Source organism: Salvelinus sp. IW2-2015, unplaced genomic scaffold (assembly GCF_002910315.2).
Source record: "Salvelinus sp. IW2-2015 unplaced genomic scaffold, ASM291031v2 Un_scaffold2436, whole genome shotgun sequence".
Lineage (NCBI taxonomy): Eukaryota > Metazoa > Chordata > Actinopteri > Salmoniformes > Salmonidae > Salvelinus > Salvelinus sp. IW2-2015.
Window position 1 is genome coordinate 97,813 of NW_019943757.1, and position 9,070 is coordinate 106,882.

Below are 9,070 nucleotides of genomic sequence, written 5' to 3' on the forward strand. Positions count from 1 at the left end.
CGAAACCCGTAAGCGCAGGCGCTGCTGTAGGACTAAGCAGCCCATAACCAGCTGAGGCGACTAACCAAAGCCCTAACCAGCCTTGAGGACTGGAGACCAAAACCCTATACCGCCTGAAGGACATAAGCAGCCCTACCAGCCTGAGGACTAACCGACGCTACACAACCTGAGACTAACCGACCCTAAACCAGCCTGAGGACTAACCGACCCTAACCAGCCTGAGGACTAACCGACCCTAACCCAAACCTGAGGACTACCCACCTAACCAGCCGGAGACTAACCGACCCTAAACCAGCTCTGAGGACTTAACCGACCCGAAACCAAACCTGAGGGGACTAACCGACCCTAACCAACCTGAGGAACTAAAACCAACCCTAACCAGCTGAGGACTACCGACCCTAACCATCCTGAGGACTAACCACCGCTAACCAACCCTAACCAACCCCTAACCAGCCTGAGGACTAACCGACCCTAACCAGCGCTGAGGACTAACCGCCCGAACCAGCCTGAGACTACAACCCTAACCAACCTGAGACTAACCAGCCCTAACCAAGCCCGAGGCTAACGACCCTAACCCCTGAGACTAACCACCCTAACCAGCGTGAGACTAACCGACCCTAACCAAGCCTGAGGACTAACCGACCCTAACCAGCCTGAGGACTAACCGACCCTAACCATCCTGAGGACTAACCAGCCCTAACCAGCCTGGGACTAACCACCCTAACCAGCCTGAGGACTAACCAACCCTAACCAGCCTGAGGACTAACCGACCCTAACAACCTGAGGACTAACCGACCCTAACCAACGCTGAGGACTAACAACCCTACCAGCCTGAGGACTACCGACCCTAACCACCTGAGGACTAACCAACCGCTAACCAACCCTACCAGCCTGAGGACTAACCAACCCTAACCAGCCTGGGGACTAACCGACCTAACCCAGGCCTGAGGACAACCGAGCCCTTAACCAACCTGAGGACTAACCGACCCTAACCAACCTGAGGACTAACCAACCCCTTACAAAAAACCAACGGGACCCCCTGAAAACCGACCCTTAACCAACTGAGGACTAACCAACCCTAACCAACCCTAACCAGCCTGAGGACAACAACCTAACCAGCCTGAGGCTAACCGCCTAACCAGCCTGAGGACTAACCGACCCTAACTCGACCTGAGGACTAACCCAACCCTTAACAGCCTGAGGGACTAACCAAACCCTAACCAGGCCTGAGGACTAACCAACCCTAACCAGCCTGAGACTAACCGACCCTAACCAGCCTGATGACTAACCGACCCTAACCAACCTGAGGACTAACCGACCCTAACCACCTGAGGGACTAAACCAACCCTAACCAACCCTAACCAGCCTGAGGACTAACCAACCTAACCAACCTGAGGACTAACCGACCGCTAACCAGCCTGAGGGACTAACCGACCCTAACCAACCTGAGGACTAACCAACCCAACCAACCCTAACCAGCCTGAGACTAACCGACCCTAACCAACCTGAGGACCTAACCAACCCTAACCCAGCCTGAGGACTAACCAACCCTAACCAACCTGAGGACTAACCAACCCTAACCAGCCCTAACCAGCCTGAGGACTAACCGACCCAACCAGCCTGAGGACTAACCGACCCTAACCAGCCTGAGGACTAACCAACCCTAACCAGCCTGAGGACTAACCAACCCTAACCAGCCTGAGGACTACCAACCCTAACCAACCTGAGGACTAACCAACCCTAACCAGCCTGAGGACTAACGACCCTAACCAACCTGAGGACTAACCAACCCTAACCAGCTGGGGACTAACAACCCTAACCAGCCTGAGGACTAACAACCCTAACCAGCCTGAGGACTAACCAACCCTAACCAGCCTGAGGACTAACTAGAGCTTGGCGGTCACGAAATTTCATCAGCCAGTGATTGTCAGAGCAAATAACTGTCGTTCTCACGTTATTGCCACGATGCAGACCTTTGGAACATCTACATGTAAGAAGTCTAATAAATCCATGTAATATAACTAACACCACAATTAATCCATCATTTATTTTAGACAGCTCTAAAGAAGCATGACTATGAAAAAATGTAGTCTATTTCAGGAAGAAGAGACAGCATTACTCTGAGGTTGTCCTTCATGTTAAGGTCCTGATCGTGGCTATGCCATGTGGCTGTGGCGCACTAGTCCTATTTAGCAGGTCCTGGTCCTGGCTGTGGGCTACACTAGTTCATTTAGCAGGTCCTGATCTGCTACACTTGAGTTCATTTAGCAAGGTCCTGATCTGGCTTGTGGGTACACTAGTTCATTTAGCAGGTCCTGATCGGCTACACTTCAGTTTCATTTAGCAGGTCCTGATCTACTATGCCATATGGCTGTGGGCTACACTAGTTCATTTAGCAGGTCCTGATCTGGCTGTGGCGTACACTAGTTCATTTAGCAGGTCCTGATCTGGCTATGCCATTGGCTGTGGGCGACACTAGTTCATTTAGCAGGTCCTGATCTGGCTGTGGGTACACTAGTCATTAGCAGGTCCTGATCTGGCTATTGCCATGTGGCTGTGGGCTACACTAGTTCATTTAGCAGGTCCTGATCTGGCTTGCCATGTGGCTGTGGGCTACACTAGTTCATTAGCAGGTCCTGATCTGGCTATGCCATATGGCTGTGGGCGACACTAGTTCATTTAGCAGGTCCTGATCTGGCTATGCCATATGGCTGTGGGCGACACTAGTTCATTTAGCAGGTCCTGATCTGGCTATGCATATGGCTGTGGGCTACACTAGTTCATTTAGCAGGTCCTGATTCATGGCTGTGGGCTACACTAGTTCATTTAGCAGGTCCTGATTTGGCTATGCCATATGGCTGTGGGCACACTAGTTCATTTAGCAGTCCTGATCTGGCTGTGGGCTAACAGTCATTAGCGTCTGACTGCTATGCCATGTGGCTGTGGGCTACACTAGTTCATTTTAGCAGGTCCTGATCTGGCTATGCCATTGGCTGTGGGCTACACTAGTTCATTTAGCAGGTCCTGATCTGGCTGTGGGCTACACTAGTTCATTTAGCAGGTCCTGATCTGGCTGTGCCATACTGGCTGTGGGCCACTAGTTCATTTAGCAGGTCCTGATCTGGCTATGCCAATGGCTGTGGGCACACTAGTTCATTTAGCAGGTCCTGATCTGCTATGCCATATGGCTTGGGCTACACTAGTTCATTTAGCAGGTCCTGATCTGGCTATGCCAATGGCTGTGGGCTACAACTAGTTCATTAGCAGGGTCCTGATCTGGCTGTGGGCGACACTAGTTCATTTAGCAGGTCCTGATCTGGCTATGCCAGTATGGCTTGTGGCGACACTAGTTCATTAGCAGTCCTGATCTGACTTGTGGGCTACACTAGTTCATTTAGCAGGTCCTGATCTGGCGCTATGGCCTATGGCTGGTGGGCTACACTAGTTCATTTAGCAGGTCCTGATCTGCTTGCCAATTGGCTTGGGCGAACACTAGTTCATTTAGCAGGTCCTGATCTGGCTTGCCATTGGTGTGGGCACACTAGTTCATTTAGCAGGTCCTGATCTGGCTTGTGGGCGACACTAGTTCATTTAGCAGGTCCTGAATCTGCTATGCCATTGGCTGTGGGCTACACTAGTTCATTAGCAGGTCCTGATCTGGCTGTGGGCTACACTAGTTCATTTAGCGGTCCTGATCTGCTACACTAGTTCATTTAGCAGGTCCTGATCTGGCTATGCCATATGGCTGTGGGCTACACTAGTTCATTTAGCAGGTCCTGATCTGGCTGACTTGGCTGTGGCTACACTAGTTCATTTAGCAGTCCTGATCTGGCTTGTGGGCGACACTAGTTCATTAGCAGTCCTGATCTGGCTGTGGTTGCTACACTAGTTCATTTAGCAGGTCCTGATCTGGCTATCCATATGGCTGTGGCTACACTAGTTCATTTAGCAGGTCCTGATCTGACTATGCCATATGGCTGTGGGCTACACTAGTTCATTTAGCAGTCCTGATCTGGCTGTGGCGACACTAGTTCATTTAGCAGGTCCTGATCTGGCTAGTGCCATCATGCTTGGCTTACACTAGTTCACTTAGCAGGTCCTGATCTGGCCTGCTTGGGCTACAGCTAGTCCCACGACAGCTGAAACAGAGCAGTACCTAGCCAACTGCTTTGCCTTAGTCCCACGACAGCTGAAACAGAGCAGTACCTAGCCAACTGCTTTTCCTTAGTCCCATGACAGCTGAAACAGAGCAGTACCTAGCCAACTGCTTTTACTTAGTTGTTGTCAGGCCCACAATCTGGTGGCCACGCACTGCAAGCCTGTGAGTTTGGCTTAGACTGCCACATATCAGCACCACCAGCTTACACCTCCACCGAGGCTGTTCCTGMCTGCCTGCACCTCCACCCGAGGCTGTCCCAGCCTGCCTGCACCTCCACCCGAGGCTGTTCCAGCCTGCCTGCACCTCCACCCGAGGCTGTCCCACCCGAGGCTGTTCCAGCCTGCCTGCACCTCCACCCGAGGCTGTTCCAGCCTGCCTGCACCTCCTCCCGAGGCTGTCCCACCCGAGGCTGTCCCAGCCTGTCTGCACCTCCACCCGAGGCTGTCCCACCCGAGGCTGTCCCAGCCTGTCTGCACCTCCACCCGAGGCTGTCCCAGCCTGCCTGCACCTCCACCCGAGGCTGTCCCACCCGAGGCTGTCCCAGCGTGCCATGAGGGGCTGGTATTTAAGCACATTCTCTGCCAAGGCCTTCTCCATGTAGCCATCCAATGAGCAGCCCACTTCCAGAATGAGCACCTCCCCCTGGCCTCCCCCCATCAACAACAATATCTGGTGTATTTGACTCACAGAACAACACATCATCATCAACATCACACCAGCTTCCCCCTTACTCAACAATGTTCATGTGTGCTGCTGGTGAGACCACTTGTCTCACCTCACTGGCTGTCAGGTCAACAAGCCAGTCATGTCTAGCATTGTACAAAACCATGTATGAACCAACACCCATTCACAACATGGCCGATGAACTCCATTACATTTGACTGATGTAGAAAACACAAAGGGTCATGGTCTGTAGGGTACCAGAGTGCTGGATCATATTTTTTGCGTATAACTTGCAGCCTCGCCTTAACAGTAAAGGTGAGAATGTCCTCGCCAATGGTTCACGACCCATCCCCAGTTCATCAGGTGGGTGGAGCGTTCACGACCCATTCCCAGTTCATCAGGTGGACGGAGCGTTCACGACCCATTCCCAGTTCATCAGGTGGACGGAGCGTTCACGACCCATCCCCAGTTCATCAGGTGGGCGGAGCGTTTCACGACCCATCCCCAGTTCATCAGAATGCCCACCCCTAACCACTACCTCCCCTTACACACTAACGTTAGTATGCTGTGGCGGAGCACCCCCTAAAAACCCCTACCCCTCTACAAACACCTAACGTTAGTAATGCACCCTTAAACCCCCCCTACATCTTACCACCCACCTAACGGGTTTAGTATGGCGGGGCGGCCGGGGGGGGGGGGGTCGGACGGGCACACTAAAAACCCCTTACCCCTTACACAAACTACGTTAGTAAGCCGCCCCCTAAACCCTACCGTCTACCAAACTTACGTTTTAAGTAAATGGCCCCTAACCCCTACCCCTCTACCACTACCGCGTTTTAGTATGCAACCTAAACCCTACCTCTACACCCACCCTACCCTCTTTTACCGCCCACCCTGGAAATGAAACTGGGGATGGGGTTCCCCGTGAAACGCTCCCCGCCCCCCACCTGAATGGAAAAACCTGGGGGATTGGGGTCCGTGAAAAACCGCGCCTCCCCCACACCCCACCCCCTGGGGATGGAAACCTGGGGGGAATGGGGTCCGTGAACGGCTCCGCCCCACCAGATTTGAAAACCTTGGGGGGGATGGGTCGTGAAACGCTTCCACCACCTTGATGGAACTGGAGGGGAGGGGGGTCGGTGAAACGCTCCCCCGCCCCACCCTGAATGAAACTGGGGGATTGGTCCCCGTGGGGACCGTTCGCCCCAACCCTTGATTTGAACTTGGGGGATTGGTCCGTGGAAACGCTTCCCCCGCCCAACCCCTGGATGAACCTGGGGGGAATTGGGTCCCCTTGGAACAGCCCCCGCCCCGCACCCTGATGAACTTTGGGGATGGGGTCCCGTGGAAAACCCGGCCTTCCCCCCGCCCCACCTGGTGAACTGGGGATTGGGGTTTCCCCGGTGGAAACCCCGCCCTTTCGCCCACCCTGAATGGAAAACTGGGGATGGGGTTCCGTGAAACCGCTCCGTTTTCCCCCACCCCCCGAATTGGAAACTGGGGGGATGTGGGTCGTGAACCCGCTTCCGCCCCCACCTGAAATGGAAACTGGGGAATGGGGGGTTTTTTCGTGAAACCGCTCCCGCCCACCGCTGGAATGGAAAACTTGGGGGGAATGGGGTTCCGTGGAAAACCCGCCCCCTTCCCGGCCCCCACCAGGATGAACCTTGGGGGAATGGGTTCGTGAAACGCTTTCCCGCCCACCCTTGATGAAACCCCCTTTTGGGGATGGGTCGTGATGCTCCGGCCCCCAAACCTGATGGCAACTTGGGGGGATGGGGGGTTCGTGAAACCCTCCCCCCGCCCACACCAAGATGGAACTGGGGGAATGGGGGTCCCGTTGAACCCGATCCCCCCCCCGCCCGGCCCACAGAATTTGAACTCGGGGGAAAAATGGGTGTGGGGGAAAACGCTCCCCCGCCCCCCCACCAAGAATTTGAACTTGGGATGGGGTTCGGTGAAAAACGCCCTCCCCGCCCACCCCTGAAATTTGACTGGGGGGATGGGTTCCTGAAAAACGCATCCCGCCCCCACCCCTTGGAAATTAATAAATGTTAACTTGGGGGGGGATGGGGTTTTCCGTTGAAAACGTCCCGCCCCACCCTTGAAATGGAACTGGGGATGGGGGGTCCCGTGGAAAAACCCCGCTTTCCGCCCACCCCCTGATGAACCCTTGGGGAATGGGTCGTGGACCCGGCCTCCGTCCCACCCTGATGGACTGGGGGAATGGTGTCGTGAACGCCTCCCGCCCCCCACCCCCCTTTGATGACTTGGGGAGGGTCCCGTTGAAAACCGCTCTCCCCGCCCACCCTTGGAATGAAACTTGGGGGAATTTGGGTTTCCCCCGTGCAAAACGCCTCCCGCCCCCACCAGAAGGGAAACCCTGGGGGGGATGGGGGTTCCCGTTGAACAGGCTTCCCGCCCACCCGTGAATGAACTTGGGGGAATTGGGTTCCGTGGAAAACCGCTTCCCCCCGCCCCACCCTGGATTGGGAAAAAACCTTGGGGATGGGGTCTGGAAAGCCCTCCCCCCGGCCCCCACCGATGACCCTTGGGGGAATGGGGGGGTTTTTCCCCCGTGGAAAACGCTTCCCCGCCCACCCTGGATGAAAACCTGGGGGAATGGGGGGGTTCGTGAAAAACGCTCCCGCCCCCACCCCCTGATGAACTTGGGATGGGGTTCCCCGTGGAACGCCTCCCCGTCCCACCGCTGAATGAAACTTTTTGGGGGGGGATTGGGTCGTGAAAAAACGCTTCCCCCGCCCCACCCTGGGATGAACTGGGGGGAATGGGGTTTTTCGTGAACCGCCTCCCCGCCCCACCCTGAATTGAAACCTTTGGGGGGGGAATTGGGTTCCCGTGAAAAACCGCCCGCCCACCAATGACTGGGGGGATGGGGTTCCCGTTGGGGGAACGCCTTTCCCCGGCCCCACCCTTGAAATGACTGGGGGGAATGGGGTCCCGTTGGGAACGCTTTCCCCGGCCACCTTGTGATGAACCCCCTGGGGGGATTGGGGGGTTTTCCGTGAACGCTCCTCCGCCCATAACCCTGGATGAACTGGGGGGATGGGGGGTTTTTCGTGAACCGCTTCCCCGCCCCACCCAAGAAAAATGACGGGGGATGGGTCCGGTGAAACCCCGATCCCCCGCCACAGATGAACCTGGGGGGGGATGGGGGGGTTCCCGTTGGAAACGCCCCTCCCCCGCCCCACCAGAATTAAAACTGGGGGATTGGGTCCGTGGAAAACCGCCCCGCCCCACCCTGAATGAAACTGGGGATTGGGGCGTTGGGAAACCTTCCCGCCCCCCAGATGAACCCCTGGGGGAAATGGGTTCGTGAAAACGCCCTTCCCGCCCCCCCACCTGGATTTGGAAAACTGGGATGGGTTATCGTGAAACCGCTCCGCCCCACCTGGAAAATGAACTTGGGGATGGGGTCCGTGAAAGCTCCCCGCCCCACCTGAATTTGAACGGGGGGGAATTGGGTTCGTGAAACCCGGCCCTCCCCCCGCCCACCCCCAGGGGATGAAAAACTGGGGGGATGGGGGGGTTCGTGGAACGCTTTTCCCGCCCACCCCAAGATGAAACTGGGAATGGGTTTCCCCGTGGAAAACGGCTTCCCCGCCCCACCTTGAATGAATAACTTGGGGGGGTGGGGGGTTTTCCGTGGAAAAACGCTTCCCCCCCCCACCTGATTGAAACTGGGGGTATGGGCCGTTGGAAACGGCTTTCCCGCCAACACCTTGATGGGGAACCTTTTGGGGGGAAAATGGGTCCCGTTGGACCGCTCCCCGGCCCCCCACCCAGATGAACTTGGGGATGGTTCCCGTGACGGCTTTCCCGTTCCACCCTGATTGGAAACCTGGGGGAAAATGGGGTTCCCGTGAAAACCGCTTCCGCCCCACCTGGTAATGAAACTTTGGGGATGGGGGTTCGTGGTAACCGTCCCCGCCCCCACCCCTGATTTGAAAACCTGGGGAATGGGGGTTTCCGGTGAAACGCTCCCGGTTTCCACCCCCCTGAATGAAACTGGGGGATGGGGTTGGTTGGGAAACCCGCCCTTCCCGCCCACCTGGATTGGAACCCTTTGGGGGGATGGGTCGTGAAACCTTTTTCCCGCCCCAACCCTGATTGAACCCTGGGGGGGATGGGTTTCCCCCGAGAAACCCCCGCCTGTTCCGCCCAACCCTGATGAACTGGGGATGGGTCGTGACCGGCGGGCCTTCTTTTCCGTCCACCTGTGAAGCT

The 9,070-nt window shown here is 56.1% G+C and overlaps 2 long non-coding RNA genes across 28 annotated transcripts; one reads left to right on the plus strand and one right to left on the minus strand.

The window, feature by feature from the left end:
* Nucleotides 1-192: 192 nt before the first annotated feature.
* On the minus strand, nucleotides 193-1,927 carry LOC139025261 (uncharacterized). Of its 27 annotated transcripts, none has more exons than XR_011476752.1 (8): nucleotides 1,840-1,894; nucleotides 1,550-1,765; nucleotides 1,436-1,471; nucleotides 1,357-1,382; nucleotides 1,260-1,303; nucleotides 972-1,015; nucleotides 609-679; nucleotides 193-225 (listed from the first exon to the last, which is right to left on the minus strand). It is a non-coding gene; the product is annotated as an uncharacterized lncRNA (long non-coding RNA). The 27 variants fall into 27 exon arrangements; XR_011476760.1 differs by having other exon boundaries at nucleotides 1,235-1,303; XR_011476765.1 differs by lacking the exon at nucleotides 1,260-1,303 and adding an exon at nucleotides 1,052-1,097 and having other exon boundaries at nucleotides 972-997; nucleotides 1,304-1,382.
* A 436-nt stretch (nucleotides 1,928-2,363) lies between these two features.
* Nucleotides 2,364-3,083, plus strand: LOC139025260 (uncharacterized). The gene is made up of 3 exons (XR_011476742.1): nucleotides 2,364-2,491; nucleotides 2,634-2,739; nucleotides 3,022-3,083. It is a non-coding gene; the product is annotated as an uncharacterized lncRNA (long non-coding RNA).
* Nucleotides 3,084-9,070: the final 5,987 nt, after the last annotated feature.